Raw genomic sequence first — 15567 nt, forward strand, 5'->3', positions numbered from 1 at the left:
TTTTCTGGGCATGATACCTCAGATCCTGTATCTTATTACTTTAAATTAGCACCTTAAAAAGCAAGGAAAAATATGCTGACCCACACCAAATGAACTTCTTCAAATTCATTTTTCACAACTAGCAATTAGAGGAAATTATTTGGAAATATACAACTGATTAAAAATTGGTTTGGGGAATAAAACATTGGCAAGTGCAGGGTATGCATGCCCTATTTAAAGACAGATGATTTTTCTGAATGACACAGTACAGCAGACCATTAAAGAAATGAATGTGCCAGTATCCCCTGAATTGCATGTTTTGATAATTAGCAACATTTAGTAAATTACACTAAAGAACAGCTCAATTGTATGCTATAGAATGGTACATTCAACTCTACACTTTCAGGTCCCAATGGGTAGGTATTGAGGCCAGTGGACACAAATGGTGGTCATGCTAATTTTTTAAACTCAGCACAGGGTTTTTAAAGCAATCAGATCAGACCCTCATGAAGTTCAGTCATAGCACTCAGGGTTGGTCACTACTTATAGAGTGAGGAGATTATGTCAGCAGTGGTTGCATCATTCTACTTTATCGGCTATAAAGGAACACCTCTCTCTCATCTCTGATGACTTGATTTTGCAGGTTTTCTTGTTAGGTCCTAGTTCACCGGTTCTGCTTAGCTTCAAACTAAGAGGGAACAAGGGTAAAGAATGTAAAGAATGCAGCACTCTTAGTCTGAGTAATGAATTTATTAAGGCACTTCCCAAGTCTCAAACAAGGGCATACAAAAATATTAACGTGAGCATTTAACTTGAAAGCAGCAAAACATGTGCACATACTAAAACAATCACAGCAGTTGAATACTAATGAGCAGAAAAAGTGCAATACATCAACAATGAATATGTATACAGTGAATATATATATATACATGCACATAGCAAAACTAGATATTTAAGAACTTAAAATTCATCACCATGAGGATTGAACCCCTCATCCTTGCTGGAATCATCAAGCCGAGGAACCCTGGACAGCTGAGGCAGGAGGTTTTCCCAACATGGGGTGTTTCCTGAATGTGTGTCCACCTTCAGGCAAGCTTCTTCTACCTCAGCACCAAGCTTCCCCACCTTACATACCTTAAACAAACCCAGAAGAAGGTTCTGGTAACCTACCTTCCCCCTCCCTTTGAGCAAGTTGGGAAAGGCAGGAGCTGGCAGCACTTGGGCTGTATTGATGTTGGAAAATGGATTATTGGTAAGGGCAGGTAAGTACCTACACTTAGCAGTAGGCCACTAACCTCCACTTAGGTCCAGTTAGGTCTCAATAAATTAAACCCAGCTCAACCCTTGGTAGCTTGGAAACGAGCGACAAGGCTTAACTTAGGATACAAGTTTGTAAAACATACAAGAATCACAAAACAGTAAATAAGAAAAACATAAAACACTATAAAAATCCACCACCAATTTATAGAAATAAATTATATGTTTATCTTTAAAATGACTCCAAAATGATTAAAATTGGATAAGGGGAACTGGAGATATGAATTTTTAAGGAATTACTGTTTTCTAACACATAGAAATTAAAAGCGCCAATCCAGTCATCTGGTCACACCTCAATTGGGGCAAAGTCAAAGTTTAAGGCCGACCATGATGGAGCACTGCTCAGCTACAGCAAGTGGGAGGCCTCGGTCAAAAGTTTACCTTTGGACTTAGGCCCTCATTACAACCCTGGCGGTCGGGGTTAAAGTGCCGGTAATGCCATCAACAGGCCGGCGATAAAAAAAATGAGATCACGACCACAGTGGAAACCGCCAAAACATACTGCCACTTTAACACTCCGACTGCCATAGTGGGAGCAACAAACACTGCAGCGGTAACTGCAAACTGCCAGGCGGAAGACAATGTACCGCCCACCCCATCACAACCCGGCCATCCGCCAACTTTTCCAGGGCAGCACCAATGCCATCAAAAGCACGGTGGAAACAGTACACAGAAGGGAAACCACTCAACTCTCGACACTCAACGAAGAAACAGGACACCAAGGAGCCCGAGCTGCAGGTCTTCCCATGCTGGTGCATCTGCTCATATACCAAGAGTACCAATGGTGGCAGCGGCGATGACGGTGAGTACTGCACCTAGGAGACAGGGGAGGAAAAAGAGAGTGACACACACACGCAACATGCCACCTCCCCACCACCACTCTCACCCACAACACCATACACACAAACACAGGTATCAATATTACATTTACACCCCATAACCCCCTGGAAGAATGCAAGGACGAAAGGAATAGAGTCAAATCAGTGATATATTAGAAATAGTCAGATATACGTAAGAATTTCTAAAACAGTATTTACAAAAATATACAATATGTACATAAGGCAGTACATTGTCAACTCAAAGTGTCCGTGGGCCACTGGGCCAAAACTCATAGGCCAAGCCCACACTTGATTCCTGCCTCAATACGGGGAGAACACTGCAGGGGCATCAGGTCGAAAACACACAGGCACCTCAGGGGGAGGATGAAGTGGGGTGCTCCTCAGCCGGAAGATGGGACAAATCCACTGCTCCTGGAGGGGGCTCCATGCCCACAGCGATGTCACGGGGAGTGCAAGGCCACAGTCGCTCAAGTGGGTGCTTTGCCCACTGCTTGGTCCTGGGGAGTGCAAGGCCACAGTCTCTCAAGTGGGTGGTTTGTCCACTGCTTGCTCCTGGGGAGCGCAAGGTCACAGTCTCTCAAGTGGGTGGTTTGCCCACTGCTTGCTCCTGGGGAGTGCAAGGCCACAGTCTCTCAAGTGGATGGTTTGCCCACTGCTTGCTCCTGGGGAGTGCAAAGCCACAGTCTCTCAAGTGGGTGCTTAGCCCACTGCTTGGTCCTGGGGAGTGCAAAGCCACAGTCTCTCTAGTAGGTGGTTTTCCCACTGTTTGGTCCTGGAGAGTGCAAGGCCACAGTCTCTCAAGTGGGTGGTTTGCCCACTGCTTGCTCCTGGTGAGTGCAAGACCACAGTTACTCGAGTGGATGTCTTCTTACACTGGTTCTGGAGGGGGCTTGGTGACCAGTGATGCAACACTTGGTGTGTGGCAGTTCACAGTCCCTCACCTGGGTGTCTGATGCACAAGATTTGCAGGGACCAGGTTGCATGATAGTCCATAGAGGCAGGGCCAAACTCCATCAGGCGACAGCTACGGCTGCAAACTAGTGGTAGTGCCGGGGCTGGTAGGGGTGCTGCCAGTGGTGAAGGGAGGCTCCAGACATTCTCCTGCAGCCTCGGACGGTTTCCCACTGGGGCTGCTGCCAGTGGTGATACTGTCAGTGGTGCAGGTGGCGGTGCTTGCGGCGGGGCTTGCAGCGCTACTAGCGGCGGTGCAGGAGGTGGTGCAGGTGCTGGTGCTGCCCTTCTCCAGCAGCCTCGGACAGCTGCTCACTGGGGCTGCTGCTGCTGTCAGTAGTAGTGCTTGCGGCGGTGCAGGTGGCGGTGCAGGTGGTGGGGCTTGCGGCGGTGCTAGCGGTGGGGCTACTGGCGGTGCTGGCCACGGTGCAGGTGGCGGTGCTGGCGGTTGTGCTGGTACACAACAGTCCTTCACCTGTAGCCTCAGATGGCTGAAGTGCCTTGGCTGGTTTTTCTGCCCCTTCATCACCTTGGCAGATGGTGGTGTGACCTTGGGTCTGGCAGCTGGAGTCTTTGAGGTGGCCTTGCTGGGTGGTTGTGGTTCCTTCCCCTTGCTGGATCCTGTCCCCCTCTTCACCATGCCAGGTGGCACAATGGCTTTGGCCTTGGCAGGGGTTGGTGGCACACTGGCTGGGCTGATGGGTGCCCCCTTTGAGCCTTTGATAGCTACAGGAACCACAGAGGATGATGATTTGGTGGCTGAGGTGCTGGGTTGGGTTCTGGCCACCCAGGCCCGAGGGGAAGGACAGGGGTAGGGAAGAGTTCAATGTTAGCCAGGAAAACCTTCTTAGGGACACTGGGGGGGAAGAGGGAGAGGGTTTGGGAGTGAAGGAAGAGTGAGTGGTTGTAGGAGGTGTCTGTCTGCTGAGTTTGGGTGCAGGTGCATGGGCTGGATGCTGTTGTGAGGTGGATGGCTGTTGGGTGGGTGGGTGCTTGCGTTTGTGTACTTTGTGAGGAGGTGTCACAGACACAGTGGGAGAGGACACAGGGGACATCTGCATGGATGTGGGGGTTGTGAATGCCAGTGAGGGGCGTGTTGTGATGGGCGTGCTAGTGATGGAGGTAGTGGCTGAGGATGTAGTGCATGCAGGTGTGAGTGGAGACGCTACTGGGAGGGAGGTGGATGAGGAGGAGGAGGGGGGCACAGTGGAAGCAGTGGATATTGGTGTGTCTGCTTGTGGATGGTACTTGTGTGAGTGCCTGTGAGATGAAGTGTGGTGTTTGTGTTTGCCTGAGCCACTTTTGTGTGGTGATTTGGGTGAATGCTGGTCTGAAGTTGTGCTTGGGATAGGATGAGGTTGAGGGGATTGACACTGCGTAGAGGAAGTCATCACTGTGGGCCTTCTCGGGGGGGACTGGATGTTGGTGGCAACTCCTCTCCGGTGACGATGAGTAGGGGTCCTGTGGGTATGAAAATGCAGTGTTATTGTATCTGCGTGTGCCATCTTGTGTCTTGGTTTGTTTCCCTGTATGGTTGTGATTGCCCTGTCAGCTTTGCCTTGTGTGAGTTGTGATTTTGTGGGCTTGGTGATTCTCTCTAATGGGCATGCTGTGGTGATGGGTGTCCATGCAGGTCTGTGATGGGGGTCCATGGATTGGTGTTACATGCAGGACTTGGTATTGGGATGGGTGGGTTGTGATGGTAGGGTATATGTGAGGTGGTGGAGTGGTGTGGTGAGGGTAGGGGTAGGAGTTTGTGATGGCATGCAGGTAGGGTCGGGGATATAGTAGTAAAGATTTGACTTACCAGTGTCCAGTCCTCCTGCTACTCCTGCGAGGCTGTCTGGATGCATTATGGCCAAGACTTGCTCCTCCCATGTTGTTAGTTGTGGGGGAGGAGGTGGGGGTCCACCTCCAGTCCTCTGTATGGCTACCTGGTGTCTTGCAACCATGGAACACACCTTCCCCCATAGGTTGTCCCACCTCTTCAAGATGTCATCCCTTGTTTTTGGGTGCTGTCCCACAGCGTTGACCCTGTCCACGATCCTCCGCCATAGCTCCATCTTCCTAGCAATGGACGTCTGCTGCACCTGTGATCCGAATAGCTGTGGCTCTACCCGGATGATTTCCTCCACCACGACCCTTAGCTCCTTCTCTGAAAACCTGGGGTGTCTTTGGTGTGAGTGATATGTGTGAGGATGTGTGGGGTGATGTGTAGGGTGATGTGTTGTGGTGTGTGGTGTGAGGTGCGTGGATGGTGTATGGGTGATGGTGTTATGTGGCTCAGATTGTGTGGGTGCTCATGGCTTGTGTCTCTCTCTGTTCGCAATTTTTTTTTCATTGAAAGGGTTGTGGGTAATGTGGGTGCGTGTTTTATAGTGGTGTGCGTGTGCAGTATGTGTATGTGTGTCAGGTGTGTGTAGTTTGAATTGTCCAATGTGGTGTAGTTTTGTAAGTGTGTGTGTATTTTGAGCACAGCGGTGTGTACCGCCCATGGTTCACCGCGGTTGAAAGACCGCTGCAGTGATTTGTGGGTCCTGATACTGTGGGCGTATTCCTGTTGGTGTAACGGTGTAGGTTTTGCTACTGCCAATTTATCACTGACCTTTGGTCTGGTGGACTTGTGTGGGTGTCTGTACAGTGGCGGATTTCTCAGTGTGGGTCATAATACTCATAGCGGAATACCGCCACGGTCACGGTATGTTGCCGGCCATCAGCACAGCAGAAGGCGGCATTTACCGCCAGGGTTGTAATGAGGGCCTTAGTCTTTTCTTGAAGATTTTCTTCAGCTGGACCAAGTCGCCAGTCCAGTCCGACCTCCTGGAACTCTTCCTCAGATACACGTCGGGGGAGCTCTCGGTGGAGATATTTTTACCTTCGGACTTAGTCGTTATTTGGAGATGAAAATTCTTCGACCGGGGCAAACCTGAGTCTTGATCTGATGTCCCTGGAGCCCTCTTCGGATACACTGCCTGGGAGGTCCCGGTCAACTTTCTACATTCGGACATAGTCACTTTTTCTGAAATTTTCTTCACCGGGATGATCCTGTAAGCCGGCTAGAGTTGCTGCCGTGGGTCAGTCCCTTTATGGAGCTTTTTTCCAAAAGTTCTCCAAACTTCTGGATCTTCTTCCAGACGTTCTTTTAAGGTTCTTTTGAGGTCCACAGTCCACCCCAAGCTTCCTGAAGCTCTGAGATTCTCCGTGAGGATGCAGACTACAACTGCCAGAGTGCACCTGGCTCAAAAACCAAAACGGCCACTGGACAGTGGTCAGCTGGTCAGTTCCTTCAGGATCTGAGGCAGGGGACTCTGGTTAGCAATTTTTCACCTGTAGCAAACAGGGAGAGCCTCCTTGAAATAAGTTGAAGCCAGGCAAAGTCCTTCTTGTGGTGAAGCCCAAGTGTGCAGCTGGTGCAGTCCTCCAGAGTGCAGTGTCCAGGTACAAATCAGGGGTCCATCAGGGCATTCCTTCTTCTCCTGTAGTTCTTCCTTGTAGGGATCTGGTAGGGATCTGAGGTGTGGGAAGAGCTCTGCCACATTTATCCGTGCTCCTGGGTGAAAAACAGGGGGGTCCTGGTTCTCCAATCAGGTGCAGGGTCCTTCCCCCTGTGATGAACCACTTCCTGGGAAGTGTGGCAAAAATCAATTCCAGGGAGCAACATTCAAAAATTCATCATGGCTGAAACAGATTTTTGGAGGTTACATATGGCTGAGCCCACCGACTGGCGTGGCTAAAAATCTTAAACACACCTCTCGCCTGCCCTCCTGTAATCTAATCAAGAGGGCACCTAATTGCCTGGGGTTGCAGGATGTGAGGGAGCTGCTGGGCTACTCCAAATGTCCTTCCCTGCATTTGAAGACCAGTTTAGCAGCCCTCCCTCCTTCCTGCTTCTCCATCTGCTGAGGGGAGTTCTCCTCCCACAGGCACATTCCTTTGTGTTCAGCCCAGGCTACTTCACACCTCATCAAGGCAGCCTGGCCAGATTGCCAGAGGCTGGCGCATCAGAGCAGAGCACTACAGGGCTCAAGTTGGCAACTTTTTAGGTAGAGTTCAAAACTCTTTATCTGAACAAGTTACATTAAATCCAACAATTGTAAGTTGCGGCATTTATTACAACAATTAATTTTAAACTAAATGTGAGGTATCTGACACTTAAAGGGACTTTTGTAAATTAAAATAAAGTCTCCACATTCTAGCCTATGGAGACCATTCACTACAATGAGGGAAAAATACATTTGGCTGTTTTACCTGACCAGGGCTTATAAAACTATTTTTATAAGGTCCCTGCTTATATTTACATGGCACACAACCCTAGGGGCACTTAGGGCACACCTCAGGGGTGACATGTATAACAATAAGGTAGTTTAAGACTTTAGAAGTACTTTTAATACCAAAGTTGAATTTGCATGTAACTTAAGTTTAAAAGCAGCCATCAAGGCAGCCCTGCCTTTAAAATGGATTGGGCACCTCAGCAGTGCACCTATGGGTGCACTACCTATGCTAAGGTCGATAAACCTACATGCCCTTTCTCATACTAGGGACTTATAGGTAGGTTGTCATAGCCAATTATAATTAGCCTTATTTGCATATTGACTTTCACACAGAGCACAGGCCCAGGGACTGGTTATCAGTACCCAGGACACCATCAGATTTAGGAAAACACCAGCAAAAAGTGAAAAATGGGGGCAAAAAGTTAAGGGGACTCTGCAATCAGCCCTGTTTTCTCACAGTTAATAACACACAAAAGAATTGGCCATATCCCGTTAGAGGAAGAAGTTATGATGCCTTCTTTCTCAACTCTACATCCTAGGGTATTAGGGGAAGCATACACAGTAGATTGGGCATTAGCACAAGCCCCTGCATTGTATCACAATCATTTGGGGTGGAACAGAGACCCTCCATACATTATAATACCTATTAAATCACAACCACAACCTCAACCTCAATATCCAATTAAACATGGGGCTGAAAGCACCTGTGAGAGAAATACTCGCACTGCTTGGGTACCAGAGCGTAATTGAGCCCTGCGTCTCACCAATGAACAACCCCTTGTTTCCTGTAGCTAAGCTGGACCCTTCATGTAGAATAGTCTTAAATTATAGACACTTAAATGGTCCTACACACACATGTGGTATCCAAAATGCACATAGAACAGCACCGATTAACAATATAGTGCACAAAAAAATACAAAACAACACTGGATATATCCAACAGATTTTTCTGCCCAAATATGGCACCTGAAAGCAGGGATTTAACAGCACTTAGCACTTTAGACTCACAAAGAACATTTTGTAGGCTCTCTTAGAGGTATAAGAACTGTTCTGGACTATTCTCGGCATGTGTAACAACCATTCTACTCAAAATTGACCCCCAAGGCATTGTACTATGCAGATGTTATCTACCTTACAGATAATGATCTCTTGGAACAGTTAAGACAGGAAACCCGCATTGCTCTAGGATTTGCCAAAATAGGCTATAAATTTAATTTCAAGAAAACCAAAATTGCATTTCTCAGTGTCCTATTTTTTATCTGATGAAAGAAAGGGCCTGGTGCCTCACTTTCTAGAAAAATGTGCATAATTATAACCACCAAATACCATTAAAGAGCTACAATCATTATTGGACTTTTTCAATTTTGGCAGTACTTACATTCCAGACTATGCACAATGCAGAAAACCATTGTATGATTTAATACACCCTGACTTTTCAAGTAAATATTGGACAGTTGACACATGCGCATTCTAAGAACATTACAGTGGGACATGCTTGAAATAAAACACTTGCAAACATGTGGTAAAAAAAAATGTGGTCATCAGAGTACTTGCTGGTCCCATCAGATTCACCTATGTAACATTCAATGAAGGTGATACCGTACCTATTGCATATAAATCACACCTGTGCTCCACAGCTGAACTATCCTTTGCTCCCACAGAAAATATTCTGACTGCTGTTCAGATGGCTGTTATAAAAGAGAGATCTCTGGCCCAGGGGAACAACATTATTGTTGTAACCCCTATACCAGCCCTCGATGGCTGTTACAAAAGCCAGCGTACCAAGTGCTAAAGCACTACATCCAGGTTGGATCCAATGGGTGATATCTGTGACTGCCACTGATGTAAATTATGTTGAATTATGTTCAATTTGAGCTTGAATACCCAATACCAACAGATATATTGCCTCTTGATCAATACCAAACATTAGTCTATACTGATGGTTTAGCACAAACAGCAGTAGGCACAAAACAACAGAACTCTGCACCATGTGTGGTTGTGAGTGATGATATGAAGTATGGCAAATTCCTTTCTTAAGGCACTTACATGCAGACCCTATGGGACTGCACTACACAATTGGCAGAGCTTAAGGCTCTGGTATTGGCAATGCAGCATAAGGATCTGAAACAGCTAACACTGATAGTGTGTGATTCATACTATTGTGTCCAGTCCTTTAATGAATATCTGCATTACTGGTGCCAAAATGGGTTCACAGATTCAAAAGGGAACACCATCGAAGTCAGATTACTCTAAAGGGAACACCATCAAAGTCAGACTACTCTGGGGGAAATTAGCAGATCTGAAAGAGATGCTACCCAATGCCCATGTAGTCCATACAATGGGTTCTCAACATGTAGGGCTACACGTTGCAGGCAATACCTTGGCTGATGAAGCAGCCAAATCAGTAGTAGCCACAGCTACTGTTGCTGTGATTACTCATTCTAGAATGAGTTTGGATGATGAAACATTGGCTGCTGTAAAAGCTGCAGCAGAGAGCAATCCCCTACGAAAGACATATCCTGCCAAATATTCCTACCACAATAGTGCACAGAACATTGCTTTTGTAACAATACAAGGGGTGGGTGATCCTGTGATTACCCAGTTGCTTCTGCCCATGCAGGTGTGGCAGCAACTATTTCTTCATTGCAAAAACATTACTGGTGGCCAGGTCTATATAAACAGACCAAACAGTGTGTCCTTTGTAAAGAATCCACCATCAAGCGCCCACCACAAACACCCCTCCTAATTTCCAACAAACCGCTACAATGTGTGTACCTGGATCACTGTGGAACCTTGACACCTAATGGTGCATAGAAATAAATCTTAGACGCTGTTGACTCTTGCTCCACATTCCTATCGGTATGGCCACAATGATCAGCTGACATGCGAACTGTTATTAAAGATTTGCATATTTTTATTGGGACATATGCAGTTGCAGCATTTCATTCAGACTAGGGCCCTGCTTTGGCCTCAAGGGCATCCAGGGACACCATGGCAATGTCGGGTGTCCAATTGCATTATTCATCTCCCTATCATCCCGAGGATAACAGTATTGTGGAGCAGAAAAAACAAGACTTAAAGAATTCCTTAACAGCGAGAGTATTAGGTATGGGTCGTACTTGGCTTAGTCACCTATACAGAGTCACGAGAGCACTTAACAATATGCCTATAAGGTCCCTGTGAGGGCACACACCATACGAGGTCCTGTGAGGCATACCTATGTATGTCCCGGATCTTGATGGCTCTTGTGCGGTGGTGGAAGATACATCTTTTGACATAAATGAACGTGTCACTTTTTTTCAGGAATTACAGCAATTCCGTAATGAAAACTCATCTGCATGTGCCGCCACATTGGGAATAAGGGATACACCAATAACACTGACTGGCTGGATTCCAAAAGTTGGGGATCTGATACAAGAAAAAGTTGCTGTGACAAAATAATTCGGCCACACTGTACCAGAACTGTCATCCTACCACCACTACCTGGTTTGCAAGGAAACAACTTTGTCTCCATCAACAATGTCAAGTTACACCATGTGACTGATCCTGTGCAGCAAGCCTAAAGGACTCCGGGGTGGTTCCTGAACCCCTCTCACTACCAACCAGGATGTACCTCTACAAGTTCTAGCCAATAATGCTGACATTTCCCCAACTGTGGGGAGGGTGGAAAATGATCTTTCATTAGTACTAGTAACTTTGTCTGTGACAAGCAACGTCCAAACTACTGACCAGTATTATTCAAATTCAACATAAACGGATGGAGTAGTTCACTACAAACCACCCAGGGACACATCTATCAGTTCTCCCTTTCCGGCACTGGCTCCAGTATTTGCACAAACTGCTTTTGGATATTTTGCCGACATCAATGATTCTTTCACTGACACTTTTACATCCTCTGAAGTACCTGTGTCAAGTGCACATAAGCTGTTCACTTACCTTTAAACCAACTATCTGATATGTCCATGGATCTATCTGCGGGTCCTATTAACTGTGCCATCCTTTCTTCTCTGAATTGGTTTTGTCATTGGTTTTTTTGTGCTGTTATATGGTCATTATCTTCCTGAATGCTCTGCTGTTGAACTGGTGGATGAGGTCCTAAAACCACATTTGTCTTCACATAAGGTCTGGAGAGACTTGTTCCTAGTGAACATTTCAGCTATAACGATTCTCAATGGGATCGTTTGGGATAAAGTATCTTTTGATGTCTTTGGGCTAGCGGAGATCCTCCAATTACGATATGAGTTTAAAGTTCCAATGAACAATATTATAACACCAGGAACCGTTTCAGATGATCGGATGTAATGTAAAAATTGTTGATTATATGCTTTCTAAGCTTGAATATTACACTGTATTTGAAAGTGAAGATGTTTATCAAACAGCTGCTAATTATGGCAATATCTTCTGTTACAACCATTATGGACATAATTTCATACATAAAGCTAGCACACTGAGAGATGTTTATAATTACACACCATGGGAACATTGTCCTACTCCGCAAGTGGGTAGTTGTAAAACATATAAGCACAAATGTGCATATTTTACTGGCCATGCTGAGTCTTATTATTTCAAATTACCTACTTTGAAACTGCAAACTATTTTGTTAACAGATACCAAATTGATTTATTCTGACCCCCTTGTTTACCAGTTGGCGGTAGGAGGGTATGAATATTGGTTAAAGTCAATTGATGGAAAAATAGTTTGGGGAACTAAATTTTGGCAAATACAAGAAAGGGAAGCTTTGTTTAGAGCATGCCTTATTCCGTAGCAAATTATTTTTTACATAACAATCTACAGCAAACTAGTTGTCTAGGCTTGGTGAATATTAAGGAAATGAATGCACCCAGTATTCCCGCATCAGCAAAATGTAAAAATTGCCAGAAAATAATAAATTGCACTAAAGAACAGCTTGACGGGGGTCAAGAAAGGAACATTTAACACAACACTTTTAGGTCTTGATGGGTGGTTATTTTGGGCAATGGACACAATTGGCTGTCATGCACGTTTTGTAAATTTCACGGGGGGTTTGGAGCGAGCCAACCTGATCCTCGTTATATATCATCACAACACTCTAATATTGTCACCACATATAGAGTAGGAAAATTATGCCAACAGTGGCTGAAATCTTCCTCACTAGAAGCCATATAAGAACACCTCAGTCTCCTATCAGAAGACACAGATCTACACAATTTCCTGTTGGGCCCCAGAAGATAGTGCAAAAAAGCACTTCCTTCATGCGCTTTACAATGACATTTTGAAACTTTCCAAAATAGAAGCCACAGCCCAGTTAAGGCCAATACATCAGGGAAACTTGCAGAAAGTATTAGCTGTTATAGATAATGTAATGAACATGTTGTCCAACCACATATACACACTCCACAGCATTATTTCTTCTGAGATTGACATTATACAAAATGGCATGTCATCTTTACAACATGGACAAAGTCAACTAAGGTCCATTATGCAGTTAGGTTGGACTTTACATGTCCTAAAAAGTGGTCGCTTACCATGACAATATGTTAGATCAAAAAGGCCTGTTTGACTAATTCAATTTAAAACAACAGCAACAAATAATGGCTGAGAAAGAAGCAACTTATGCCATGCTTGAATCACATTCCTGTAGGCAGATATGAAAGGCTGGGAGATAGCTACATTCATGAGGTGTGGGAGCTGCCCTTCTTATAAAAATGTTTCAATAGCATGATAGAAGTCTCTCTCAGTGGAAGCAAGTGTGAGACTTCTGTAACCCATTCAATGATTTGTAAACAGTTGTCCTTGCATGCAGCATATAATGCTTCACTAGCAAATTTAGCCTGTTATCTGAAGGGAGTTCCTGTCCCTTTGTTTCATCTAGCATTCCAGGTGCTCTTGAATGGGAGCTATGTAGTTCTGAACAGGGAGAATTGTTGTGGAATTCGAGCTAGAATTGCCTACGTCGTTTCTGACTCCCAAATTGTCACCTGTTGCGGTAATCAGCATTTTCCTCCAACACAGCAGGCAAAAATAGCAGAGATATGGCCTCATATTGGTACTTCAAATGTAAATTTTGAAAAGCTGAGCAGACTGAAACCACTTTTGTTTAAAAAACGTGGTGCTTACATGCTCCTGCAAGACCTATGTGCTCCAAATGGTGAAGTTATCTGCAGAGATACAGTAACTTTTAAATAGTAACTTTTCTAAACATTTCGGTGAATTAATTGGGAGAATATTTAAGGCCTCGAACACCAAAGGGATTGCACATATCTTTAAGGCTGTTGGTTCTTGTTCAGTCAGTACTTTTTCCTCTTTATTTGGCATCATACCTTCAGCCATGCACTTTAATTTTTTGAGTGTTTTCGGAGGATTACCTATTACTTTGGAATTCATTGGTGGCATTTTGCTGTTGCCATTCCTTCTTCGTACTGGCTGCCCTTCACAACAAGGAGGACTGATGCCGCTACCGCCAGTGCAACTTTGTCATGAAATCATGATGCAGTAATTTGGCTGGGTCCAAACTGGAATGGCATGGGCAGCAAAGAAACGATGGATTTAGTCCCAGATCTCTGTACTGGGGGTGAATGTTTGTCATTGTTCAGCATTCCGTCCATCACTTGTTCTTTTTGCATTTGTCGCCGTAAGTGGGAAGGGTATGCCCAGACGTGGGTCCCGTGCTTCCCATGCCACTGGATTCAAGCTAGCCGGGCTGATGAGGGGTGAAACCCCGAAACCGGTCCCAGGATGCTTGTTTCCAGTCCAGGGAAGACCTGGCCTGGCAGTTCGGACTGGACTGTTCCCATGAGGAACAGGGTCGAGACTGTTTTTCATATGACTGGGTCCAAACTGGAATGGCATGGGCAGCAAAAAAAACAATGGATTTAGCCCCAGATCTCTGTAATGGGGGTGAATGTTTGACATTTTTCAGCATTCTGTCCATCACTTGTTCTTTTTGTATTTGTCGCCCTAAGTGGGAAGGGTTACTCAGACGTGGGTCCTGTGCTTCCCATGCCACGGGATTCAAGCTAGCCTGGCTGATAAGGGGTGAAACCCCGAAACTGGTCCCAGGATGCTTGCTTCCAGTCCAGGGAAGGCCTGGTAGTTCGGGCTGGACTGTTCTCATGGGGAACAGGGTCAAGACTGATTTGCATATGGCTAGGTCCAAAATGGAATGGCATGGGCAGCAAAAAAATTATGGATTTAGGCCCAGATCTCTGTACTGGGGGTTAATATTTGACATTTTTCAGCATTCCGTCCATCACTTGTTCTTTTTGCATTTGTTGCCCTAACTGGGAAGGGTATGCCCAGACGTGGGTCCCGTGCTTCCCATGCCACTGGATTCAAGCCAGCATGGCTGATGAGGAGTGAAACCCCGAAACCGGTCCCAGGATACTTGTTTCCAGTTCAGGGAAGACCTGGCCTAGCAGTTCGGGCTGGACTGTTCCCATGGGGAACAGGGTCAAGACTGATTTGCATATGGCTGGGTCCAAACAGGAATGGCATGGGCAGCAAAAAAACAATGGATTTAGGCCCAGATCTCTGTACTGGGGGTGAATGTTTGACATTGTTCAGCATTCCGTCCATCACTTGTTTTTGCTTCGGAAAACAACTCCTGGAAGAACTGGAGGGCAACTAGTCTCTGTTATTCAGACCGGTTTTGGCCTGTGTGCAGACTGTCCTTCACTGCTTGTGGTACCCTTTCGAACATGCACCAGAAGTTTGTCCTACTACGCAGTGCATACCTTCTTTGAACGCTGATCTGCTGATGTTCTTGCTGAGGGCTCATTACCAGACATGTACGTTGAGATTGCATTTGCTGCGGGAAGCTTCCTACGAGTTACCTTTTGAGGACCAAGTGGCTCTTGGAACTACAACACCTGGCACTGCACAGGATGCTGCTGAGTCAGCTTGAGCAGAGGCAATTGAATATGAGTGCTCTTTCGCCTTCCTTGCCAACAAATTGGTTACCTTGACATCTGCTGAAGTGGAGTTTTTCATGAATGCTATTAAAGTTGATGACATTGCCGATTTTCCAAAAGACCATGATTATTACTGAGTTATTGACATTTGCCCCAATTTTTGATTACTGTTTTTAAATTCTACATTGACCAGTTTTACTTTGACCTGATTTTTTTCTGCTTGCTTGTCAACATGGACATTTTATTGTATACATTTTAGTATTGACTTTAAGGATTTAGCTGTAGAAATGGCAGTATTTCTTTGGGCTTTGTTAGGGACAT

This window comes from Pleurodeles waltl, chromosome 3_1 (assembly GCF_031143425.1).
Source record: "Pleurodeles waltl isolate 20211129_DDA chromosome 3_1, aPleWal1.hap1.20221129, whole genome shotgun sequence".
In the NCBI taxonomy this organism is placed as follows: Eukaryota; Metazoa; Chordata; class Amphibia; order Caudata; family Salamandridae; genus Pleurodeles; species Pleurodeles waltl.